Source organism: Muntiacus reevesi, chromosome 3 (assembly GCF_963930625.1).
Source record: "Muntiacus reevesi chromosome 3, mMunRee1.1, whole genome shotgun sequence".
In the NCBI taxonomy this organism is placed as follows: domain Eukaryota; kingdom Metazoa; phylum Chordata; class Mammalia; order Artiodactyla; family Cervidae; genus Muntiacus; species Muntiacus reevesi.
The window spans coordinates 199,607,986-199,631,805 of NC_089251.1; the positions used below are offsets into that span (position 1 = coordinate 199,607,986).

General features: G+C 43.0%; 1 long non-coding RNA gene across 3 annotated transcripts in view; it reads right to left on the reverse strand.

Annotated features, from left to right (window-relative positions):
- Positions 1-23,820, reverse strand: part of LOC136163383 (uncharacterized) — a 67,057-nt gene that overhangs the window by 34,440 nt on the left and 8,797 nt on the right. The window contains exons 2-5 of one of the 3 annotated variants that reach the window (XR_010662234.1): positions 12,239-12,394; positions 11,358-11,473; positions 4,276-4,352; positions 1,493-2,620 (exon numbers count right to left, since the gene is read on the reverse strand). This is a non-coding gene — a long non-coding RNA (uncharacterized lncRNA). Of the gene's footprint in view, positions 1-1,492; positions 2,621-4,275; positions 4,353-6,365; positions 6,748-11,357; positions 11,474-12,238; positions 12,395-23,820 lie in introns of those variants that run through there. The other 2 variants (XR_010662235.1, XR_010662236.1) reach the window with 2 other exon arrangements.

Below are 23,820 nucleotides of genomic sequence, written 5' to 3' on the forward strand. Positions count from 1 at the left end.
GCGTATATCCTCATATGTGAGGATACACCGACTTTTGTGCCTCTCACTGGCCTCAGTGGAGGAATGCCCCAGACATCCTGAGGACTAAAATCAGTGGCAAAGTAAGGGAACCTTAAATGGGTTGCCCAGACCTACTCAGGCCAGCCACAGAGCACAGTGATGCAGAGAATCGGGAAGAGGATGTGAGAGGGGAGCGCCACCAGAGGATGACCAGGCCGAGCAGACTCCGCAGACAGAGGGAACCGCAGCTCTGGACAAGGCCTGGATGTGCTTGGGTGCAGCCAGTACACGGCCAGGGGCCCAAGGGAATGAGGCAACGTGCTCATACTGCCCGTACCCTCCACCCATTTTCACCAAAGGAGGATTATCTCCTACCCTTAGAGTTGTCATCTCTTCCTCCTCAATTTCCTTGTGCTATTTCCAGCTTTCTTCCACTGTGTCAAGTAATCACTTCCTGTCCCCAAGGAAGACTTCCCCACCATGGGCTAACTTTCTGAAGAAATATCATGAGACATTCGCAGGGCTCTCTTTATTTTTAATTAAAATAGAGTTGATTTACAATGTTGTGCTCGTGTCAGGTACACAAAGTGATTCATGTGTGTGTGTGTGTGTGTGTGTGTGTAAGTGTGTGTGTGTGTAAGTGTTTGTATATTATTCTTTTCTGTTATGGTTTAATCACACAGGATACTGACTATAGATCCCTGTGCCATACAGTAGGACCTCACTGTTTATTCATCCTACATATAGTAGCTCGCATCTGCTAATCACAAATTCCCAGTCCTTCCCTCTCCCACTCCCCATTCCTCTTGGCAATCACAAATCTGTTCTTTATGTCTCTGAATCTATTTCTGCTTCATAGGTAAGTTCATTTGTGTCCTATTTTAGACTCCACATGTAATTCATATCACCTGGTATTTGTCTTTCTCTTTCTGACTTATTTTGGTTTGTATGATAATCTCTAGGTCCATGCATGTTGCTGCAAATGGCATTATTTCATTCTTCTCTATGGCTGAGTGATAGGGCTCTCTCTTTAATGTCTCAAATGAACCCTGTAGCTTCTAATTACCCAGTATGGACCCTAGTTTATTCCTGGAGTCTACTCTTGTCTCCCTAGCTGTGCTGTGAGTCCCATAAAGGAGAAAATCCTTGCCCGTTGTTGGAAGGCCCTTCAGCATGATATGGCAAAGACGGACATGCATGTAAACCATGACCCAGCAATCCCTGCCCGAGTTCCACCCTCGAGCAAGGTTTGCTAATGTGCACCAGGAAACTGCGAGTGTTCACAACAATGCTTTCCCAGAAGCAGAAAACTTAGATGTGACCTAATTAGCCCTCTTCAATAGAATGAATCAATCAATGTTGGCATATTTATTCAACAGAATACAATATAGCAATAAAAACCAACACAGGCATATACAAACAGATGGATCGAAGCATCAGTTAAATGAAAGGCGGCCATGGAAAACTACAGGAATCAGTCAACACAGAGTAAAAAGCAGGTAAAACTAAATAGTGTATTATTGAAGAGTGTATACAAATGTGGTGGTAAAAAAGAAAGAAAGAAAAACAAAGATGTAATCAACCCAAAATTCAGAATGAATATTTATTCTGAGTTATTAAACTGCAAAGACTATTTTGTATGCCAATATAGTGCACAATTTAAAAAAGAAAACAGACAGACTAACTCAATAGCACTCAGCAGAGTGGTGACATAGAATTATATTTTGTTTCTCATAAGAAGAAAAGTCTTTGACAATAAAGGGTGAAAATGGTGGGGGGAAAGAACCAAAAAATGTGGAGAGGATAAATCTTTATGTCACAGGCTAGAAAACTATAAACTACGAGTAATGCATTAAAAAAAAGGAAAAAATTGCTCACCACCATTATTTTCTATTCTTCATCAACCTATTATCTTGTTCTTGAAACTTTATTGATTGCAGGATGCCTGTAAAAGCTCGATCTTGTCAATTGAAAGTATTTGGGTAATTAGTCTTCCTGAATGTCTTGTCTCTTTAAAAATCTTTCCTTCCTACTTCCATAAATGGTTTTTGGTTGCCAGGAAAGGTTAGGGTTCTGATGATCCAGGAAAGGAGCTGCTTCCTCCACGGGACCATCTAGGATGCTGGGTGTCCGTGGTCCTTTCTGTTGACTCAGCCCTCTCACTGAAGCTGCCATTCCTCGGAGACTTCAAGGCCAGCATCACTCCCGTGAGATCCCTACCTTCTAGGGACAGCTTGACCAAGACCCTGAGAACCTGAGAGACATCTCACACCCATCTGCAAGCATTTTTTCTTTGCCTTCTGGTGGCAGGTGAGAAGTGGCAAACCCCAGTTTTTTGTTTGTTTGTTTTTCTGAGAGATGCATGGTCTTTCCAGGCTCTACCTAAAGAATCAGGACAAACCACCCACTCTAGGGCTCACCCAAACCTCTCTGGAAGCCTCTGTTCATCTGCCTCCTCCCCACCAGAGAATGGCACATAAAGGATGCTTGATCCACGTGCTCACCTTCACTCAGCTCAGCCCCTCATGTGAGAACATTCTTTGCTGCTCCACCACTGTCTCCAGGGTGAACATTTCAACTTTGAACTCTTGGTGTTTGCATTAGTCATGATCAGGTTTGCCTGCAATTGATAAAAGGTCCAAATACTGAGACTTTTTTCCACTTACATGAAGGTTAGTATATCCGTTTTCTATTGCCACATAACCATTTACCACAAATGCAGCAGCTTTAAATGACAAGAAGTTTCTGCCTCCCAGCGTTGATGCATCAGAAGTCCAGGCACAGCGTGGCTCCGCTGTGTCCTCTGCTGAGAGCCTGTTACAGCTAAAACCCAGGTGTTGGCAGTGCTGAGCTCTTCCCTGGAGACTCTGGAAAGAATTCACTTCTAAGTTCATCCAGCTTGTTGTAGGAACTTGGTTCACTGCAGACATATGACTCAAGTCCTGTCTCCTTGACAGGTGGACCCCTTCATCTTCAAGCCAACAACCACAAGTTGAATCTTCTCCTGCTTTAAATCTCTGATTTCCCCTTTCCCATGACAGCTGGAGAAAGATTTCTCTTTACCAGGACACACAACTTAGATTTGATCCACCTGATTAGTTGAGGATACCCTTCAGCTTAAGGTCAACTGATTAGTAACCTTAACTACATCTGCCAAGTCCATTTTGCCATGTAATGTAACATACTCTTAGGATAAGGTCATGGGTCCAAAGTTCTGCCTTCCGTGCTGGTGAGGCAGTTCTGCCCTGGTCCTCAGGATCAGATTCCTTCCTGCACCACTCACCACCCTTGGAAAGGGGCCCTCACCCACCATGGTCCAGGAGGCAGCATGGGGTTCACTCTGACCAGGTTTTTAAGGAAGTTTCCCGGCAGCTGCCACATCACACTTCTACCTGCATCCCACTGGTCCAGCTTTGTGACTTTGTGACATCCTCTCCCAGCTGCAAGGGAGCCTGGGTAAGGTAGACTTATTCTGGCTGGTACTGTGCTAAGCAAGAATCCTATCACTATGAAAGGGGGGAAAAAGCAATCAGGGACCATCTGTAAAAACACAATTCAGGAAACCCCAATCAAATCCTTTTATCCTCTTTTGCAAGCTTGGCTCTCAAGATTTTACAGTCTTTGACACTCAAGCTGAAAACTGTCATTTCTGTTCCCCCTTTCCTGGACAATCAGTCTCAGCCTCCAAGTCTAGACTTCTTGGCAATAAGGCTAAGGGAGAAGAGGTAGATTGGGAGAAAAGCTAATTCCCACATGGACTCTGAATGCAAAAGATATGGGAGGGACAGTCAGCTCCAGATGCACCATCTACCACTGCCTCGCAGGGTCTGACTCGCAGCTTTACTGATGCCTGTACAAGAGGAAAAAAGCTATTGCAAGGCCATCTTTCATTCCAATAGTGAATCTCAACCTTAGCAAATACAATTCCAGTAGTCATACCTTAAACAAGCCATGTTTTCTCTTTTACAAGAAAGGAAAAATGACCTCCAATAGTGTTGTGCAATTATAGCCCCTCAAAGCATGCAGAAAAGTCACAGAAATGGAAGCTACACTGAATTATTTTCCAGATTCAGTCATGCTTAAGAAATGCAGCAATCAGAGCCCAGCATGAGTGGCCAGTTGCCTCCACGGCAGCTCTGCATAACTTTAAGAACCCTGGAGGCAGCTCATTATAGTCAGGGTAGGGATGAAATTCCTGGCCTGGCTCTTGGGGCCCACAGAACCCTCACTGGGGTGCTCCCAGAGGAAATGGAGATTTCATAAGCAGATTCATACCTCAAGCAGTTTATTTTTTTCCTGGTGCCTATTTTTTAGAAAATGTAGTAAGTTGGTAGTTTCCAACCTAGAGAGACCTAGAAGAAAAAAACAAACTTTTAATTCTGATGAATCTGAATATACAAATTGGCTCAGTCACTTTCCAACTGTGAGAGCTTAGCAAACTAATTTAAACTCTGAGTTTTGGAGTCTTCATTTCCGGGATTAGGATATTAACATACATCCTCCATTCCCAGAGTCCCACTTTAGGGCTCTGAGTTAATAAATATTAAATTCCAGGAACATTAGCAGATCCCAGGGTGATAAGGAGTTATTGTTGTCATTGTTCACACGTTGAGTCAGGATCACATCATTATTAAGAGCTGGGAGGGCCGGGCTCAGCTGCTGAGACATTTAATTAGACAATCCAAGCTACTGATCCTAAGATTCACTGGGTTTTGACAGAGGTAGGAGATGTCAGTCCTGAGCTGCAGGATGGGGTGGTTCTCAGCTGATGTTCTGTCCAGGGGACAGGGAACACCCCGCGTAACTCGACGTGAAAATGATGTCAACCTTATTTGCTATTCTCAGGAGATGCTAAAATAGCAGGATTCTACCTGCTCTGCCTCTGATGAAAATGGGCAAATAAAAGACGGCCTTTCATACCACAGTGCTATTCTTTATCACAACAATGTCCTTGTCAAGAGAGCTCTACCCACCAGCCCCCATGGTATGGTCAGGCTGACCCAGACAGAGGATGATCTTCTTAGAAGTATTAGAGCACAAGATGATATCTGGAGAAATTCGTACTCCAACTACAGACCATGGTGTTATACCTTCTCCAACTTGGATAAAGACCCATCAGCCCATCTTACAAGTCCCCAAGTCCATCTAGGCACCACAATTGAAAAACCACTGCTGGGACTGCCCTGGAGGTCCAGCAGTTAAGACCCCATGCTTCCACTGCAGGGGGCACGGGTTCCATCCCTGGTCTGGCAACAAAAATCCCACATGCAGCATGCAGCATGAGCAAGAGGAAAAAAAAGGAAAACCACTGATCTAGGGCAAGGGTCAGCAAACTACACCTGCCAGTGGGTTAAACCCCACCTGCCACCTGTGTTTATTCAGTCCATGACCTACGAATGGTTTTACATTTTTTAGCGGTTGGGAGAGGGTAAGAGGAAGAATTTTACGGCCCTTGAACACTGTACGAATTTCTCCATTCAATGTCCATAGATAAAGGTTTATGGAAACAGGTAGACTTACCTGCTGTCTATGGCTGCTTTTGCATTGCAATGGCAGAGCTGAGTCATTGCACCAGAACCTATCTAGTTCACAAATGTTCATCGTGTTTTCCTTTCCAGGAGGACATTACTCTAGGGTGAGCCAACCCCCTCACAGCGCACCTGAAGGCGAAGCACTCACCTGCTTTCCTGCCCTTTGTCCGATGCTCTGGGCTCATCTGAAGATGGGTACTGTCCAAAGAATCATTTCTTTAACACTTGGGTGTTAACAAAAGAAAAATTACCTTTCATCTCTCTCTCTCTGCTTGTTTTCAAACAACAGCAATTACAGGGCAGAGGCCCGCTAAAAAAATCTGACCATTATGCAAAATTAATGTCACAGAAGCTCAAAGCCAATGTATTTATTAAAGTAACCCACCTAAGCAGATAGCAGCAAATAGAGAGCAGGAGGGGCCAGGAATCTAGGAACCTGTGATTCCCAGTTAGTATTTCATTTTCGTTTGCATTTAAGTGATAACACATCTTGTGGCAAATTATTGCAGACTTTTTCTAGCAGGGAAAGGAGAAGAAAAATGCACTCACTGAAGGAAAGCTCTGCAAGAGGCAAAAAGTGATAAAGTTCCCCAAGCCTATTTACAAATGCAGTCAATGAAACAGAATTTTAATGAATTGTGCCGCGTATCTGGCGGGTAATGAGCTGCGAAAGCCGTTGTCAATTGCAGTGACTGGGAACCAAGTCTTTCAGTTTCAAGATCAATAAGCGAGTTCTCAGCTCTGCACTCCCCAAAAGTGGAACTCTCGGGAAAAAGGAAGTTGTCATAGGCATGCCATGTCTGCAGATCACAGCAGCAAGGCTGCCATCTGTTTCGTACAACCCCCACCCACCCCTTTTATTTAAATCCTGACTTCAGACCAAGAGTGAGCAAAAGACAGTTGGGAGATCAAGCAACACACTGCCTACGAGATGCCTGCCCATACAAAGTGACAACAAAAGGTTGGAGTGACTCTAATAGTAGCTCCCAATATTTCAGAAGCTGTATTGAGTTCAACTACTGGCGTGGACCTTTGGGAGGAAGTGAAGTCCCTGACATTCTGAGTTCCTGACTTACAAAGATAATGGGGGTGGGTGGGCTGTTTGCAGATTAAGCACTGACCTAAGGCTTCCTGCTATTTCTGCCTTCCATCATTCTTCTTTCATCTGCTGTCTTCATTACTGTGACTCCAAACAGTCACAGTCTTCTTCAGAGACCTAGAAGTTGCAAGTTATTGTATTATTCATCTTCTTTACCTCCATTGTTGCTATGGAGATGTGGCTGTTGCTATGGTCCTAATGCCACAGAACAAGAGAAATCCAGGAAGAAGACTTCCTCATTCAGCAATAGGTCATCAACATTTATTGAGTACCTACTAAGTGGAAATATTTAATAAGAAATCTTGGGAAGGTGGAGACAAATGAAACATCAAACCACACCTTTAACTTGCTCTTAGACTAGTGGAGGAGACAGAATCTTGCATTCCTTGAATCAATTAATATACCACTTGATTATACAATTTGTGTTTAACAGAGGTGCTAAAAAGATTCTATTTCATGCTAGGGGCCCAGTGGATGTATAAGAAACTTGCCCGGGACTACCCCAGTGACCCAGTGGCTAAGAATCTGCACTCTCAATGCAGGGGTGCTGGGTTCAATCCCTGGTTAGGGAACTAGATCCCACATGCCCAACTAAGAGCTCACATGCCACAGTGAGGACCAGGTGCAGCCAAATAAATAAATATGAAAGAAAGAAAGGAACTAGCCTGATATTTTGACACCCACATCAAACTCCCACCGTGCCATTTCCCCCAGACACACACACGCACTCTTGGAGTTTACTTACAGACAACTTCTGCACTTCTATTTTCTTCCATTAAGGTTCTCTCTCTGGCATCAAGGCACAGGACCATTAACAAAAGCCATGGGGAAGCAATTTTAGAGGGCGGGCCGGGTGCGGTAGGGGAGCCTGATAAAACGGAAAACTTGAAGTGATCCTGCATGCTGCACTGAGGAAATTGCCATGGGCAATCCCACTCTGTCAACAGAATGTTCCACTTGACTGAAATCAAGACACAGGTGAAATGTCTTAAAATGTGGTCTTGCGGAAAGGTGGAGCATGAGGTGCTCCGAGGGAATTGGGCCGCTCCGGATCACCTAGCATCCATTCCTATAGCTAGCAAACTTTTACTGGACTATGAAGAGATAAAAAGATGTAGTCTCCATCCTCAAGGAGTTTATGATCTAGCCAAAGAATCACACTTGGGAAGAGATGTTCATAATCAGTGGAGGAATAAAGTAATTCATACAAGCAGTGAATGGTTGAAGACCATGCCAACATATTCAGATAAGGCTCAATTAAGGTGTTAAGGGAAAAGGAAAAAATGAACTCTCTTTGAGAATGAATAGTCCAGATGACCAGAAGTGACAACCTCATTTTTGACTCCCAGCCCTCCCCCCACCCAGGGGCGCGTCTTTCCTGGTCCTGCCTTACATCCTGGTGGCGGGCACACGTTGGCCTCACCAGGGAGACCCCCATGCCGGGACGCTCCTCTCCACCAACCCCGAATCACAGTGGAGTGGGGGGACTGTTGGGCATGGCTTGCATCCCACTGTGCTGCCCCATCATCTTTCCCCTCTTTCAGCATCATCTCATCCCTATTTGCATGCACAGGTGCCACTCAGCAGTCTCAGTGGACGCACTAATAACAGGCTGTCAAACAGTCATCATTCTTTGAGAGCCAGGTATGTACCAGCTTCATGCTTAGATGGAGATCCATCTGTTTATCTCTCTGTCCATTCACTGATCCATCTAGACAGACAGATAGACATGTAGATAGATAGGTAGCTAGACAGATGATGAATAGATAGCTAGATACTATAAGTATATATATACACATATACATATACACATATGCATACATATGTCGGAGAAGGAAATGGCAATCCACTCCAGTATTCTTGCCTGGAGAATTCCCATGGACAGAGGAGCCTGGCAGGCTAGAGTCCATGGGGTCTTAAGAGTCGGACATGACTTAGCAAGTAAACCACCACCACCACCATGTATATATGTAACCCTTCTGGGTTTGGAGAATTTCCTGTTTTTCAAAGACCCAGCACCAAATGTGAAAGTGTTAAATCACAAACTGTGAAGGGCCTGAGATTTCACCCTCCTTGGAAGCTTCCCCCAGTTTATTGATGTTTACTAACAGAAGACACAAGACCTCAGGGACAAAGACAAATTACTTGTCATGGCAGAAGATGCAGCAAAAGCAGAATCTTGTGTCAGTTACCTAAACTCCAACTCCTACAAGCAAAAGATGTGGAAGAGAGAGAGAGAGAGGACTTTTTTTTTTTTAAGTTGGAATGTAAACAACTCTCTTCCAGGGAACTTACCATTCTGGAATGTCTTCAAAGAAGGCAGCAGCTTCATTTCATCAGCTTGAGCTTCCAAGGCTGGCTACTATTCGGGCAAGCTTGAACAGATAGTCCAAGAAATGTGGGAACATCATGGAGAATTGCCTCCTACTACCAAGTCATCGCATGCTATTCCCAACCTAGTCCCAAGTGTGTCCATGATGATTCTCTGTACACAATTGCCTGTCCTAGGACCTGTATCATCCTCCCCAGGGTCTGGCTCTCGTGGGAGCTGAACCGGTTAGCAATGGCCACCATTTGCCAAACCCTTAGGTGCTCCACACCATGCAGGTGCTTTACAAACGTCATGTCCCTTCCATGCAACAACTCAGTAGGAGAGATGTCAGTTATCGTTCCCGTTTTAAAGATGAGGAAGTAACGACTTAAGTTGGGTGTCTTGCTCATTATTGAAATGTAACAGAACCCTCCACCAAACTTTTGTCTGTAGAAAAACTTTAGCCAAAGAGTAAGTTTAATCAGAGAAGTAAGAAAATGCAGAAGCAAAGGAAAGCAGGCAAATAGGACAAAATAAAAAGAGTTTAGTCATTAAGTAAAGTCAATGACTTCCAGTTCCTCCTCAAGGGTTATAGATAATATTCTGAGCCATCTCTTGTGAGCTGTCTTATAGATGCTGAAATGTTCAAGAGGTAGAAGAAGTTAGCTACATGATTACCAGACTAGCCCTGACATTAGTGGCCATAATCCCAGGAACTGGCCTGATGGAAAGGGAACAAACCAGCCTTAAACTGAAGACTAACTGTACTTAAAGCAATGGAGGTGACAGTGATTCAGTCACTGCATGACCAGTTGCAAGAGGATGCAGATGTGGTAGAAATGCAGATGTGGTAGAAAGAGCAAAAGAACTAGAATTAGAACTGGAGCCTCAGCACTTCCATGGTAGTCTAGTGGCTAAGACGCCATGCTCCCAATGCAGGGGGCCTGGGTGCAATCCTTGGTCAGGGAACTAGCTCCCACATACTGCAACTAAGACCCAGTGCAACCAGATAAATAAATTAAAAAAAAAAAAAAGAATTGGAGCCTAAAGATGTCACTGAACTGCAGCAATCTCATGATAAAACTTGAATAGGGAATTGCTTCTTCTGGATAAACAAAGAAAGTGGTTTCTTGAGACAGGGTCTACTCCTGATGAAGATACCATGTAGATGGTTGAAATGACAACAAAAGATTTAAAATATTACATAAACTAAGTTGATAAAGTACTGACAGGTTTGAGAGGACTGACTTCAATTTTGAAAGACGTTCTACTGTGAGTAAAATGCTATCAAACAGCATTGCTTGCTGCAGAGAAATTGTTCATGAAAGGATCAATTGATGCGCAAACTTCACTGTTTTCTTATTTTAAGAAATTGCCACAACCACCACAACCTTCAGGAATATCCACCCTGATCAGTTAGCAGACATCAACACGGAGGCAAGACCCTCGACCAAGAAAAATATTATGACTCACTGGATGCTCGGATGATGGCAAACATTTTTAGCAATAAAGTATTTTTTAATGAAAAAAAATCAAGATGACTGTCAGAACTGACTGTGCTGTTTCTGCATGTAGCCCCCTCCCTCAGCCTATACAAGCTCTTGCCCACTGATCGTCAGCGGGGTGTCAGCCTTCGGACATGAGTCCACCCTCTCCACTAGTCGCTGGCCTCCAAGATAAAGCAAACCTTCCTTTCCACCAAACTTTCCTCTCTAGTATAGACTTTCTAGCAGTAAGCAGCTGGACCCCACTTTTGATAACATCTCTACCCTTTAAGTGGTGGAGACAGGATTCCTTGCCATGTTAGTCCAATTACAAAATCTGTGCTCTTCTTCTTCTCTTGAAGCCTTGACAGTTGGCATGGGGTCCTAAAGAGGTCAGCCTTCTCCCAGCCTCACTGGGGCAGGTCAAGCAGCCTCCTTGCTTACTACTAATTAAGAACAAAGCCATTCCTTAACCAGACTCATCCTAGCAAGATGACCTTTTAAGAATCGCAATTAAGAGTCTGCACTTTATACACAGATCCAGTCAAACTTGGAGTGGGACAAGGTAAAGGAAACAAGCTCATTAGCTTAAAAAACCAGGTAGCTGTGCTACAAAAAGGAATTTTTTAAAGCCCAATTACCTTAAAAAAATAATACTACACTTAGGCAGCTTTCTACCTGCATACAAAACACAACCACAGTGTTACAGTCACACGTGCCAAAGCTCTATGCAATAATGTTGTTCCTTTTCCAGGCACGGAGCAGATGGGGATGGGGAAAAAGCAGTCATCAGTGGAGCAGATATATAAGCACAATGCCTGCCTCAGCTACCCCATATCACAGCCAAGAAGAACCCTGGGCCACAGTCAGGCTAGCTTGCAAAGAAAAGTCCAGAAATATTTGTTTGGTGTTTACGGTTTTTAGATCCTTACCATATAACCATCAGGCCTCTTCATTGGGGTCAGAATCATCTGTGGCACCTGCCAGGGAGTTCATGAAGGTTTATTTGAAGACATTAGACATCTGCCATGTTGGAAGACACAGCTGCCTGTGGGAAAAAAGGACAAGAGTCAGGCGCCAGCCATGGAGGTAGGTCCAACTCACTCCAAGTGAAACTGCTGTCCCAGGAGCCATCAATTGTTGGCTGCTGCTCCAACTCAAAGTTAAATGAGTATGTCATCTGTATTGTCCCACCATGAGCCAGATACCCCTGAGGACCTATCTGCAATGAGCCCTAATTGAATGAAGATTGATGGGAACAAAATTTCCAAGGCCATTTACAGATGAAGGTGCCAGCTTCCTAAGCCATGACTGCCATGAACTGCAAGAGCTAATATTCATCCCTCAACGCCCCCCTGCCATCACAATGAAGGAGCTTCGTCATTCTTCTCTGGTGACCTTGAGCAGCATTTCAGCCGGCCTCCTAAGGAAGAAGGTTAAAGAAGGTAAAGTAACTTTTCCTATTTCTTCCATCTTCCTGTTTTATCTTTTACTTTGAAGAGTAACATATTTAGCTGGAACAATTCATGGCAGATGGTGAATTTGGCCATGTTCTTCTTCTATGCCTCTCTTATCTTCTCAGTGACAAGCACATCCCTCCTCTGTGTCACCACCTCATTCATTCCTGAAACCCCTAATGCAAAGAGAAAAGTCATAGGAAAAATCTTTTCATCGATTTTAATGGGAAATGTTTGCAGTTTTTGTAAATAGAAAAACATATCCACTGAACCTGGAAAATAAGTGTAAGTCATAAACAGCAACTTGAAAATTTGTACATAAAATGCAGCGCAATGAAGGAAGGGGTGAAGCTTACTAGTAGCAATGAGAGGGGTCACCGTCTGAAAGGTGGTAGAGAGTTAGGTGGTTGATTTTCAGGCAGGTCTTTCATATCAAAATCAGGTGAGCTTGGTGATAACTTCCTTTTCCTTCAGACTAACACTAGAAGAATCTCCTGATGTGGAAGACACACCTGTAGAAAACATGGAATCTATAGATTAAAAAGGTGGGTGAGACTTTCCTGGTGATCCATTGGCTAAGACTCAGCATTCTCGATGAAGGGGGCCCAGCTTTGACTCCCGGTCAGTGAAATAAATCCACGTGCCATAACTACAGATTCCACATGCCACAGCTAAGACCTGGTGCAACCAAATATATAAATATTTTTTAAAAGTGTGTTTGGGGGAAGAGAGCTTCAAAAGATGAGCAAACAGCACATGGATTCCACAGACTAAAGAGATACAGAAAATCTAACCCCTTTATCCCTCTTGCTTGGCAACACGTTCATTCACCAGAGTTTGTGTTCGTCCTCAAAGACATAAATTTAAATTGTCCTACATAACACTCTCTGACTAGAAACAGAGATTACATCAACTACCAAGTTCTTGTCTGTGCTAAGTGCAATGGCAAAATCTCACTTACTATTTTGCAGCATAATTGGGGGCGATAAACCATACTGAGGGAAGAGTCACTGTATGGAAAGCAGTGTCCTTTCCCCGGAGCCACGTGGCAGAAGGCATGAAGGGCTCAGCTGGGACCGGACAGTGTGTGCCGCCCTCTTCACGGAGCCATGCGGTCTCCCTTACGAATGACACTGCTTATTTTCTGCCGTCATTGCCCTGACTCTCCTTTTACCTCCAAACTGCCCAGAACTGAGGTAGCACCTGACAGGCGTCCCATAGTGGTATGTTTTTATTTACCGAAAAGCATTTGCATTCAGATCAATGGAGAATCCACACACCTTCTAAAATTTCCAAGGCAATGCTTCTCAAAGCACGGTCCTTGACTCAACATCAAAAAACTCCCCTTTCTCCAGAACTTTCCAGAAATTCAAATCTTCAGGCCTGATCACAAACCTATTGAACCAACAAATCTGGGGCAGGAATCCAGCAATTTATGTAAAAACAAGCCCATGGATCCACAGTAAAGCTCGAGAACTGCTCTAAGGAATCAGACATTTAACCCAAATGCCCTAATGGACCTTGAGTATTCAACCACAAAGGTTCAAAACAAATGCCCCTAGAAGAGAGGCCATATTCCTCTGTTGGCTAATTTGTGTATTAATCTCTCAAAGGGGTTGATCAGCCTATGATTTACTACAAACTTAATTTAACACACAAACTAATTAGTAATTCCTCACAGTGTTTTATATGTACAGACAAATATATGAAACTTGGAAGTGTTATCATATTACACTGAATCCACTCAAATTACCCAAAGGAAATTTGTCCTAAAGGAAATCAGTCCTGGATATTCATTGGAAGGACTGAAGCTAAGGCTGAAACTCCAATACTTTGGCCTCCTGATGCAAAGAACTGACTCATTGGAAAAGACTCTGATGCTGGGAAATACTGAAGGCAGGAAGAGAAGGGGAAGACAGAGGATGAGATGGTTGGATGGCATCACTGGCTCAATGCACATGAGTTTGAGCAAATGAGTTAGTGATGTACAGGGAAGTCTGGCGTGCTGCAGTCCATGGGGTTGTAAAGAGTCAGATACGACTAAGCAACTGAACTGAACTGACTCAAATTACCGTATGAAGTTAACAAGGTGCTCATTGAAGGCAGATCATCATACTGTTTTCACCTCCATATCCTCACAGCACAGCACAAAACTGGTCCAGAATTAAGGCTTGTTGAAAGGGAAACATGTGGATAAGTTAAAAAAATTAATGTGGGGAAAAGAGGAATTATGGATGTGAAGTAGTCTGTGTTAGAACAGCATGTGTGAACTTGCAGCAATACATACTGCTGACCCTTGGTTCAGGCCCATTCCAGAATGAAATTTCAATGGCAGTGAAAGAAAACATATGGTTCCCTGGTAATAACGTGGCATTGTGTAGACACAACCTAAATTTGAAAACCTCTTCAAATGGAAACCTTGATTCCATCTGTCTCTTAAAAAAGAAAACCTCATAATTGCTTATAATCATGTTCATTTACCATTTTCTCAAATGCTTAACAGCTGGTGGGGGGTGGAGGACAGACGGGCAGGAGGAGACATGGGTAATTAATAAAAGTCGTTCTCCTTCTTTGATTCTAAATGTTATCGGTGTTTAAAATGTCAAAACTATGCCCCCATATTCCTCAGATGACTCGCCCCTGACATGTCATAACTGAACCCACTCCTCCAACCCACGGATTCACCCCTAGAGAGTTCTACAGAATGAGTGGGCTCAACCTACTTCTTTTTTTAATTGAATAAACTTGATTTACACTGTCCTGTTAGTTTCAGCTGTACAGTATAGTGATTCAATTATAAATATGCACATATTCATTCTTTTATGGCTTTTTTCCCCTTATAGGTTATTACAAAATATTGAGTTTAGTTCCCTGTGCTATGGAGTGGGTCCTTGTTGGTTATTTATCTTATATAGTATTGCATATATGTTAATCTCAAACTTCTTTTAAAGGACTTTTGGGAGGCTCTAAGAGAGAGGCCTTTGCAAGGACAATTCAGCTGATGAAAACAATATATGGCAAATATTTAAGTCTTAGCATTCCAACTGAGCTTCTTTTCAAGACTAGAAAGGGAACCAGCAGGTAGTCCAACCTGGGAACACATCTGTTTTTGTACGAAAATGAAATTGACCAACACCTAGGCATGTGTGCACCCATGTACACTTCAGCCCTGGTGCCTTGTTGCACATAGAATAACCCCTGCCTTATGGAGGCGGTTTCCTGCCTACCACCTTCTCGAAGGTGGGGGTGAGGACCACGAGCCCAGGTCACCCTTGGGCTCATTGATCATGCACAACCACTCCCTGACTCCAGACCTACAGAACCAGAGACTGTGGGTGGGGCCTAGATAGCAAGGTAACAAGGGCCCAGGTGATTCTGATTTAAATCAGGGCTCCCCTTCCCTCCCACTCACAGCAGGCATGAGTAGTTTGTCTACACCCAAGAGGCAGGTCCCTCCAATCCAGTCAGCTCTCTGCAACCATCTGGAGGTAAGGGTTATTCCACAACTTTAAGAGGACAGTAAATGGGCTTGTTGCCAATGGCTGGGGTGGGCACACATCTAGTAGGAGGACCTGGAGCATTAATTTGACCATAATAACAGAGCAATTCTATAAATGGCCATCTCAAGTGGTCCCTGGATGGCCCTCTGGTTCTTCCTCTTCAGAAAAGAGTGAAGCTCTTTAGCTCAGTCTGCTAAGAGTCTGCTCTCTGTCCTCAGACAGACGGAAGTCTCCCATCACTGTCAAGTTCTACTGGAGCTCTTTTCCCCACCTAATCATCTCCCAAGCCTGTCTGATCAGTTCAAGCCCCTGTTACCACATTAAAAAATCGTTAGTCTCATCACTCCACTGTACGCCTGAAACTCTGCAAATCCACTCTCTGCTGTGCTGTGCTAAGTCACTTCAGGCGTGTCTGACCCTGTGTGACCCCATGGACTGTACCCCACCTGGCTCCTCTGCCCACGGGATTCTCCAGCAAAGAATATTGGAGTGGACTGCCACGCTCTCCTCCAAGGGATCTTCCCAACCCAGGGATCGAACCTGGGTTTCCTGTATTGCAGGGAGATTCTTTACCATCTGAGCCACGAGGGAAGCCCCATAAATCAACTCTACTTCATTTTTTTAAAATGCATAATAACCTATAATGGAAATGAATCTGATAAAGAATACATGTGTGTGTATGACAGAATCACTTTGCTGTACCCTTGAAACTAACACAACATTGCAAATTAACTGTACTTCAAAAAAATCACAGATGTATGCAAATAAATAAGTTTTAAAATTTAAAAATGTTTGAAAACATTTTTTTAATATATAAAGAACATAGGACAATTGTCCTATATGCTTATAATTATATGCTGTGTATGAGGAACTCACGTTAGGTAAAATGATACACGTATATTAAAAATGTGGGAATAAAAATTAAAATGTGTTGTTGTTGTGTGTTAGTTGCTCAGTCTGACTCTTTGCCACACCATGGACTGTAGCCGCCAGGCTCCTCTGTCCATGGAATTCTGCAGGCAAGAATACTGGAGTGGGTTGCCACTCCCTTCTCCAGGGTTTCTTCCTAACCCAGGGATGGAATCATTGTGGTCAGATTCTTTACCATCTGAGCCAGCAGGGAAGCCCAAATTTAAAATGAGAAAATTGAATAAGTCAAAATAAAATTCCCAGTTTCTTCATCTTTAATTCTCAGACTTAAGTAGATAGAGTAGGAGGTATAATACTAATCACTGAGATTCAACATTCCTGTGAGGGACTAGTGCCGCGTCTATTTTGTTTTGTAATGAACAAACGGAGGCCAGGAGAGGTCAAGAAACTTGCCCAAGGACACACAGCTGGTCGTTGCCAATACAAAGGTTGATGTTGGAGTGCTGGGTTGGAAATCAGTGTGACTGGAGTTCAAATCCTGACTTTACTTCTTTCTATGGAATTATTTCATCTCACATGCTAGCAAAGCAATGCTCAAAATTCTCCAAGGCAGGCTTCAGCAGTACGTGTACTGTTAACTTCCAGATGTTCAAACTGGATTTAGAAAAGTCAGAGGAACCAAAGATCAAATTACCAACATCTGTTGGATCATCCAAAAAGCAAGAGAGTTCCAGAAAACATCTATTTCTGCTTTATTGACTATGCCAAAAAGCCTTTGGCTGTGTGGATCACAACAAACTGTGGAAAATTCTTAAAGAGATGGAAATACCAGACCACCTGACCTGCCTCTTGGGAAATCTGTATGCAGGTCAAGAAGCAACAGTTAAAACTGGACATGGAACAATAGACTGGTTCCAAATCAAGAAAGGAGTACATCAAGGCTGCATATTCTCACCCTGCTTTTTTTAACTTATATACAGAGTACATCATGCAAAATGCCGGGCTGGATGAAGCACAAGCTGGAATCAAGATTGTCAGGAGAAATATCAATAACGTCAGATACACAGATGACACCACCCTTATGGCAGAAAGTGAGGAAGAACTAAAGAGCCTCTTGATAAAAGTGAAAGATGAGAGCGAAAAAGTTGGCTTAAAACTCAACATTCGGAAAACTAAGATCATGGCATCCAGTCCCATAACTTCATAGCAAATAGATGGGGAAACAGTGACAGACTTTATTGTTTGGGGCTCCAAAATCACTGCAGATGGTGACTGCAGCCATGAAATTAAAAGACGCTTGCTCCTTGGAAGAAAAGCTATAACCAACCTAGACAGCATATTAAAAAGCAGAGACATTACTTTGCCGACTAATGTCTGTCTAGTCAAAACTGTCGTTTTTCCAGTAGTCATGTTTGGATGTGAGAGCTGGACTATAAAGAAGGATGAGTGCCAAAGAATTGATAATTTTGAACTGTGTTGTTGGAGGAGACTCTTGAGAGTCCCTTGGACTGCAGGGAGATCCAACCAGTCCATCCTAAAGGAAATCAGTCCTGAATATTCATTGGAAGGACTGATGCTAAAGCCGATACTCCAATACTTTGGCCACCTGATGCAAAGAACTGACTCATTGGAAAAGACCCTGATTCTGGGAAAGATTGAAGGAGGGAGGAGAAGGGGACGAGGATGACATGGTTGGATGGCTCCACTGGCGCGATGGACATGAGTTTGAGTAGGCTCTGGGGTTTAGTGATGAACAGGGAAGCCTGGTATGCTACAGTCATGGGGTCACAAAGATTCGGACATGACTGAGCAACTGAACTGAACTGATGGAGCTGTTTAACAGCTCTAATTCTCATTTCTCTCATCTAAGAAAGGGGAACAACAATAATAATGAAACTGCTGTGGGGCTGGCTGGATGAATTAACTTCAAAATGCTTGGAGCATTGCTAGTGCGTGATAGGCGTTCAGTAAATGCTGTTGTTATTGCCATGGTACCATTTTCCAAAGGAAGTTTATCCCCTCGAGTGCTCTGTGACCTGTCTGGACAAACACCCTACCCCAGGAGCAGCATCCCTTCCCACGAATGCCCAGGGCCCCTGCACCGGCTCCAGCCTGAGTGTCTAAGCTGCCTGGTTGAGCGGGGACCATTTTCCCTCGCCCTCCCCTGCGTGATGCATCTCTCTCACTCAAGCACAGTGAGAAGAGAGGTCCTGCTGGTTTGGTGGGCACAGTGCCTTCTTAGTGGCCTCTTCACCAAGAATGGATTTTCCTCCACTGGACAGAAATAGAGCTGTGGCCACACTTCCTGTCAAAGGTAAACATCCCCACCTGCAGCAAGGGCTTCACTCTGGCATCCATCTGCCTGCCCTCACCTCCCACTGGTCTGCCTGCGAGTGGTGGAAAGAAGCATTTGGTTTGGGAACTACTTATGAAGACTGTTTACATTCCTCCTGTCTCACAGGGTATGTGGGTGGCCACAGGCTTCAGAGAAGACAGAAGCCAGTTCACATCTCACTGTCCTCTCTTCTTTGAACCCTACTATTTCCTCCACCCCAGACCAAGCTCGGCCTCCCCTCTGAACCTTCCCTGCCAACAGGGACCTACAGGCATGCTCCCCTCTCTGAATTCTAGGAGGCTTGTATCTTGCTGGTACTGGTGTTTCTGAATCACCTTAACTTCCCAACTGATTTACACCTTTCCTTCTCCTCTGAGCATTTGCAGAGGAAGGCCATCTTCAAAGAAGAGGATGTGTGTGTGGCTTGGTGTGGCTGGAAAGCATTTCCAAAATCCGAACATTGAGGGTAACTTTTTAAATTTTATATTATTGAAGCATAGTTGATTTACAGTGTCCTATTTCTGCTGTATAGCAAAGTGGTTCAGTTATACATATATACACATTCTTTTTCATTTTCTTTTCCATTACGGTTTATCACAGGATACTGAATGTATTTCCCTGTCCTATACTGTAGGATCTTGTTGGTTACCTATTTTATACTTAACAGTGTGTATATGTTAATCCCAGATCCCTTTCTGCCTGCTCCCTTTGGAAAACATAAGATTGTTCTCTATGTCTCTAAGTCTATTTTGTTTTATAAATAAGTTCATTGATGTCATATTTTAGATTCCACATATTTGATATCATGTGATATTTCGTTATCTGACTTATTTCACTTGGTATGTTAACCTCTGTAACATGGTCTATCCACGTTGCTGCTAATGACATTGTTTCATTCTTTTTGTGGCTGAATAATAATCCGTTTTATATATGTACCACGTCTTCTTTATCCATTTATCTGTTGATGGACATTTAGGTTGTTTCCATGTCTTGGCTATTGTAAATAGTGCTACTATGAATAGGGGAGCATGTATCTCTTTGAATTGTAGTTTCATCCATATATATGCTCAGGAGTGGGATTGTAGTATTGTATACCAACTGTATTTTTAGTTTTCTAAGGAACCTCCATAGTGTTCTCTATAGTGGCTGCACCAATTTTTATTTCCACCAACAATTAGGAAAGGTTCACTTTTCTCCATAGAGGGTAACTTTTTAACACAGGTAAATTCATTTTTTTCATCCACAGTTGTTGGCAAATGTATAAATAAGAACAGCTTTTGAGGAGGGCAATTAATCCAAATCTAAAATACAGTAGGTCTACCTTTCCATCTGGCCACTCCCCTCCAGCTGTCTATCTCAGGAAATCTTTGCATGTGTACACAAAAAGTTGTATTTAGAATCATTCCTGGCATTTATTATTTATGATAGGAAAAGCTGGAAGCCACCCAACATCAATCCCTAGAAGAATGAACAAATTATTTTGCCATGCTGTGCTGAAATTAAAGAAAATGATGATCTGGATGTTCTGAGAAAGACCTTAAAACAAATTATTTTAAAACAAGGATTAGCAAACTTTTCTATAGAGGGTCACATGGTAAATATTTCAGTCTTTGCAGGCCATTCTCTCTCTGTTATGACTATTCAATTCTGCCACAGTTGTGCAAAAGCAGCCCAGTTCAGTTCAGTTCAGTTCAGTCGCTGAGTCATGTCCGACTCTTTGCGACCCTATGAATCACAGCATGCCAGGCCTCCCTGTCCATGACCAACTCCCGGAGTTTACTCAAACTCATGCCCATCGAGTCGGTGATGTCATCCAGCCATCTCATCCTCTGTCGGCCCCTTCTCCTCCTACCCCAATCCTTCCCAGCATCAGGGTCTTTTCCAATGAGTCAACCCTTCGCATGAGGTGGCCAAAGTACTGGAGTTTCAGCTTCAGCATCAGTCCTTCCAATGAACACCCAGACTGATCTCCTTCAGGATGGACTGATTGGATCTCCTTGCAGTGCAAGGGACTCTCAAGAGTCTTCTCCAACACCACAATTCAAAAGCATCAATTTTTCGGCACTCGGCTTTCTTCACAGTCCAACTCTCACATCCATACATGACCACTGGAAAAACCATAGCCTTGACCAGACAGACCTTTGTTGGCAAAGTAATGTCTCTGCTTTTTAATATGCTGTCTAGGTTGGTCATAACTTTCCTTCCAAGGAGTAAGCGTCTTTTAATTTCATGGCTGCAATCACCATCTGCAGTGAGTTTGGAGCCCAAAATAATAAAGTCTGACACTGCTTCTACTGTTTCCCCATCTATTTGCCATGAAGTGATGGGACCAGATGCCATGATATTAGTTTTCTGAATGTTAAGCTTTAAGCCAACTTTTTCACTCTCCTCTTTCACTTTCATCAAGAGGCTTTTTAGTTCCTCTTCACTTTCTGCCATAAGGGTAGTGTCATCTGCATATCTGAGGTTATTGATATTTCTCCCGGAAATCTTGATTCCAGCTTGTGCTTCTTCCAGCCCAGCGTTTCTCAAAGTAGCCGAAGACAATAACAAACAAAAAAGCATGCCTGTGTTCCAATAAAACTTTATTTACAAAAACAAGCTTGGGGCCAAATTTGGCCAAGAGGCCATAGTTTGCCAACACCTGAGTTTAAAAAACAAAGCAAATTCCAGATCAATATGCGCTGCTGCTTCTGCTGCTAAGTCACTTCAGTTGTGTCCGACTCTGTGCGACCCCATAGACGGCAGCCCACCAGGCTCCCCGTCCCTGGGATTCTCCAGGCAAGAATGTTGGAGTGGGTTGCCAACAATTTGAAAAAAAATCTACCCCTAACATATCCAACAAATCTTTTGTTTTATTTATATAAAAACAAATCATAAAGATCTGTATATGTTCTTCACTCTGTGTATACATGCATTTATAGAAAGTCTGAAGGATTATGAAAAGTAATAAAATCATCAAGCCATCTTCAAATAATAGTTTGAGAAATTTTGACAGCTGTTTCTTTTATGCATGACCTCTATTCTCCTTGACAATTCTAATTGTTTTCAATTGGACAGCAACTCTAACACATTATTCTTCTAAGAAAGGAACTAAGTAAGGATTTTCAGCTCCCGCAAAAGAGCAGTTGGCAGACCACCAGATCTCATGGCCCACTCTGCTTCTCATGGCTCTCTCCCAGCATCAGAATGGTCCCAGGCAGACAAAGCCAGGGCCTGAGGCAGCCACAGGCCTGCTGGAGCAGGCACTTTTCGTACCTGATCTTCGCTCTTAAAATTCCCAAAGCCAAAAACAGAAATTCTTTTCTAAAGGGCAACTTATTTGAAGTATTAATTAAAATGCAAATTTCTCCAAGATGGCTTGGCTTTTAAACATTTTCTCTGAAGTTTCCATGAATATAAAACATATGACAGGCTTCTGTTTAGAATGATCTGCATGCGTGCTCACAGTTGAAAAATCGCTTGATTTTGAAAATAACAAGGAGGGCAGTAAATGCCAAGCAAGGCAGCCAGAATCCTTTAGCCAGAGCTGTTCTTCTTCAGGAGGACAAAGGAGGAAAAGGGTTGAAGAACCATGATCTACTGAGACTCAGCTTCTAGCAGGGTTTTTTGAGGGGGTGGAGTTTGCCACCCCCAAGGAAGGGAAGTCAAGTTACCAGGCTGGACCTCCCAGCTTTAAAGCGATCAGCAACTTCCATCAATGTACATTTGGGTTGCCTCCAGGTCCCAGCTGTAGTAATAGGGCTGCAGTGAACACTGGGGTCCATGTATCTTTGTCTATTACTTTTAATTGGAAGATAATTGCTTAGCAGTGTCGTTTGTTTCTGCCATACAACAAGAATCAGCCTTAAGTGTACATATGTCCCCTCCCTCTTGAACCTGCCTCCCGCCCTTCCCTATCCCACCCTGTAGGTTGTCACAGAGCACCTGACTGAGCTCCCTGTATTTTATAGTAACAGCAACTTCCCACTAGCTAGCTATTTTACATATGGTGATGTATATCTTTCAGTGCTATTCTCCCGGTTCATCCCACCCTCTCCTTCCCAAGTTAAGTCCAAAAGTCTGTTCTCTACATCTGCATCTCTATTCTTTCCATGCAAATAGAATCATCTCATCGGTACTATCTTTCTAAATTCCATATATACACATTAATATATGATATTTGGGGTTTTTTATCTTTTTGAATTATATCACTGTATAACAGGCTCTAGGCTCATCCATCTCACTAGAACTGACTCAAACACATTCCTTTTTCTTGCTGAGTAATATTTCACTGTATATACATACCACAACTTATTCATTCACCTGTTGATGCACATCTATGTCGCTTCCATCTCCTGCTATTGTAAATAGTGCTGCAATGAACACTGGAATGCAGGTGTCTTTTTCAGTTATGGTTTCTCAGGAAGGTATATGCCCAGTAATGGATTGCTGGGTCCTATGGTAATTTTGCTCCTAGTTTTTTAAGAAATCTCCATTTTTTCTCCATAGTGACTGTATCAATTTACACTGCCACCAATGGGGCAGGAGGGTCCCCTTTTCTTCACACCCTTTTCCAGCATTTATTGTCTGTAGATTTTTTAATGATGGCCATTCTGACTGCTGTGAAGTGATACCTCATTGTGGTTTTGATTTGCACTTCTCTAATAATGAGTGATGTTGAGTATTTTTTAACATGTTTGTCGGCCATTTGTATGTCTTCTTTGGAGAAATGTCTGTTAAGGTCTCTGCCCATGTTTTTATTGGGCTATTTGCTTGTTTTTTTTGATACTGAGGTACATGAGCTGCTCCTATATTTGGGGGATTGTCAGTTTCTTCATTTGAAAATATTTTCTCCCTTTCTGAGGATTGTCTTTTCTACAACATGGTGACTAACTTCCCACCCTCTCCTCCCTGAGTCCGGGGAGAAAAGGAAGCTGTAAACAATCATGAAACTCATGAGTGGGAGGGAGTGAACCCGTCATAACCTTCAAGGAAGAAGCAAAAAAAAAAAAGACTCACTGTTCTTAAACATCTTTTTTGCACCAGATGCTGAGTGTATCTTCTTGACATCCTTGTCCCAGTTTTACCTTATACTCTCCACAACTCTAAGAGACAGGAATTGACATTCTTTAATGATAGGGGAATAAACGAAGCAGAAAAGTTAAGCAATTTGGTCCAGGGTCACAAAATTAAAGGGCAAAAGAAGAGAATGAAACAGAAATAATAATAACAGCTTTGATGATTACACCAT